This window comes from Cebus imitator, unplaced genomic scaffold (assembly GCF_001604975.1).
Source record: "Cebus imitator isolate Cc_AM_T3 unplaced genomic scaffold, Cebus_imitator-1.0 Scaffold50, whole genome shotgun sequence".
In the NCBI taxonomy this organism is placed as follows: domain Eukaryota; kingdom Metazoa; phylum Chordata; class Mammalia; order Primates; family Cebidae; genus Cebus; species Cebus imitator.
In genome coordinates, this window is record NW_016107365.1 from 3,220,813 (window position 1) to 3,224,028 (window position 3,216).

The window sequence follows — 3,216 nt, forward strand, 5'->3', positions numbered from 1 at the left end:
TCACTGAAACCTCCAACTTCTAGGCTTAAGCAATTCTCTTGCCTCAGCCTCCTGAGTGGCTGGGATTATAGGAAATCGCCACAACGCTCGGCTAATTTATATTTTAGAGAATACTTCAAAGCTACACACTTTAAAAGTCTTTACCATTTAATGTTTAAAAAACCATCCATTACAATTTCCATATCTATATATCTAAGCTATTGGCATGCTTCTGTAAAGATCAAGAATATTAAAAACATGAACCTTTTCACTCAGATTTGCAGTTTGTAGCTTCTTTTGCTGTAGGTGACTCTGGAGTGAATTTCGTCGTCTAGTCAGCAGGGTGATGTAGGAAAAGTGTTGTCACCAACACTTCAGGGCACCTACGTTGGTACACCTCTCAGGTAACGAAAGAAGGGAGATTAATTACAAGGGTGATTACCTTAACTCCAGCCTGGTTTTCACTGAAGTAGTTAAAGTTCATGCCACTATGTCCTTTCCATGTCAGAAGGGACAAAGCCCACCCCAAGACTATCTAGAAAAATGTAATTTGAATCAGTCTTCACTATTTTTTTTTTTTTTTTTTTTGAGGCAGAGTTTCACTTTGTCACCCAGGCTGGAATGCAGTAGTGCAATCTCAGTTCACTGCAACCTTTTTCTCCCAGGTTCAATTGATTCTCCTGCTTCAGCCTCCTGAGTAGCTGGGATTACAGGCACGTGCCACCATACCTGGCTAATTTTTTTATTTTTAGTAGAGGCAGGGTTTTGCCATGTGGGCCAGGCTGTTTCTCATACTCCTGACTTCAGGTGATCCACCTGCCTTGGCCTCCCAAAGTGCTGGAATTACTGGCATGAGCCACCTCTCCTGGCCCCATCTTTACTATGTATTCAAAGTCTCCGAATTAGTGAAGTTGCATGTTAATTTGAAGATTTTTTGTCTGGTAAAGAGGCAAATAATTTGTTTTGCCCCCAAATGGTAATTTATTTCCCTATTGAACATTAGCTAGGTTTGCATTCAACACAGTAATCTTAATGTTGCCAAGAAATATCCAGCTTCTCAAATGCTCTTGGAGCCAGTTTTCATTTTATAGTTTTCTTATTAATGAGTTGAATAAAGTCCTTGTCATGTGTTTATGTGTATGAGAGGGTCATGTCTTGTGACCTTTTGGAAATTGCACATGATCATTTTTGAAGGTCATCCACTGAGATGTTGGAGAGGATTAACTTGGCCGAGCCCAAGGAACTGATTTTGCTGCACATCTTTTCTTGACCTCTGAAACGAAGCCTGGGTGGTGACAGAACTTGAACTTTCCTGGCTCTCTAGTTCTTTTGCCCTCTGATTTTATGTATGAATACTTGGTTCTGTTTCTGGTTTGTATAACTTCAGTAACTTATTCCCTACTGGTAGCAACAAAATAAAGATTGGGGACTTGCTTTTACGGTCTATTTGGTTATCTCTGGTGGATGAATAAGGGACACCTGTTCTTTGTTGGGTGAGGCTGGACAGAGAATCTGATTTATTAGTATTTTTTGTTTCTGTTTTGTTATTTTAATCTGTTTGTTTATATGCAATCTCAAAGCAATCAAGAATTACATGCTATATTAGTCAGCCTTCTCCAGAGAGAGAACCAGTAGGACATGCGGAAGGGCATTTATTAGGAGGAAATGGCTCACACAATCACAGAGGTAGAGAAGTCCTACCACGTGCTGACTGCAGGCTGGAGAACCAGAGACGTTGGCAGCATGGCTCGGTCCAAGTCTGAAGCCTCAGAACAAGGGAAGCCGACAGTGCAGCCCCCACCCAGGCCTGAGAATTTTGCCATCTGCTGATTGTCAATCTTGAGTCAGACTGGGTGTGAAGTGGTTATGCTGGAGTCAATTCTGGCATAGATTGTTTGGTTGCTCTTCAGTGGCGAAAGCACTTGCAAGCAATACTCATCGTGCTGTGCCCAGATGGATCATTGGATTTTGTAACTGTATAATATGAATAGGAACCAACACTTCATGGATAAGTACCATTACTAAGAAAAGAAACCAAATGGGTAAATGGTTTTAGGTAAACCCACCAAGAGTGCTAGAAAATCAACTTAAAGTATATGTCTTACAGACAATGGGTAAGACACTAGTACTATTTTCACATACTATTTATTATTTATTGAGACAGAGTCTCGCTCTGTCACCCAAGCTGGAATGCAGTGGCATAATCTCAGCTCACTGCAATCTCTGTCTCCTGGGTTCAAGCAATTCTCCTGCCTCAGCCTCCTGAGTAGCTGGGATTACAGGCATGTGCCACACTGCCCAGCTAATTTTTGTATTTTTAGTAGAGATGGGGTTATGCCATGTTGGCCAGGCTGGTTTTGAACTCCTGACCTCAAGCGATCCACCCACCTTCGCCTCCCAAAGTGCTGGGATTACAGGCATGAGCCACCCTGCTGGGTCTTACATACTATTTACATTGCATTTGGTGTAAACATCTATTGTTTTTCTTTTCCTCCTTCTTTTCCTTTGGGTAAACTGTGCCTGCCACATTCCCTGTGGTCTGGGGGCAATGCTGGATATTGTTAATCAGTCACCCCCTTTTCTCCCAACTCGGCAGTAAATTTATATGCCATGCTTAATAGAGTTCTGCCTTCTGGGAATGTAAATCCTGAGCAGAATGACAAACAAGGGGTTTAAAGCTAAACATCATAACAGCATCCAAATTGCCTGGCCATGGTTTCCTGACTGAGATCCCTAGCTGCTTTTCATTCCTTGGGACTGCCTCCTTGTTCAGCCTTTTTTCTTCCATTCTGCATCCTTCCATTCTGTTTAGATTAACTAGATCAAGTTTATGCAGCTTACAACCAAGTACCATAACTGACAAAACATCTGTTTTCCAGATGAAGTGATTTAAGTCAAATCCTACACTCAGTGGTCAAATCAGCTTCTAACCCATGGCTCTCTCTTCATGACTTCTGTGAAACACGGATTTATATAATGGTCCCTTTGTGGCATTAGAGAATATCTCACTTGTATTGAAGAATTGAGTTCTCTTCACAGAGGTCTTTTCCTACTGAAAAACTTCCTTAAAAGATAAAAATATTTTAAATGTACTTCTAGAAATGACAATAAGTCTGTGTTGATTGACTTACATTCAATTTAATTACAGATATTGTTGTATCTAATGAAGTGTTATGGCAGGAGAGAAGGGTGAAATTAAAAATCCTAAAGAGATCTCCAATAATCTTTTTTTTTTTT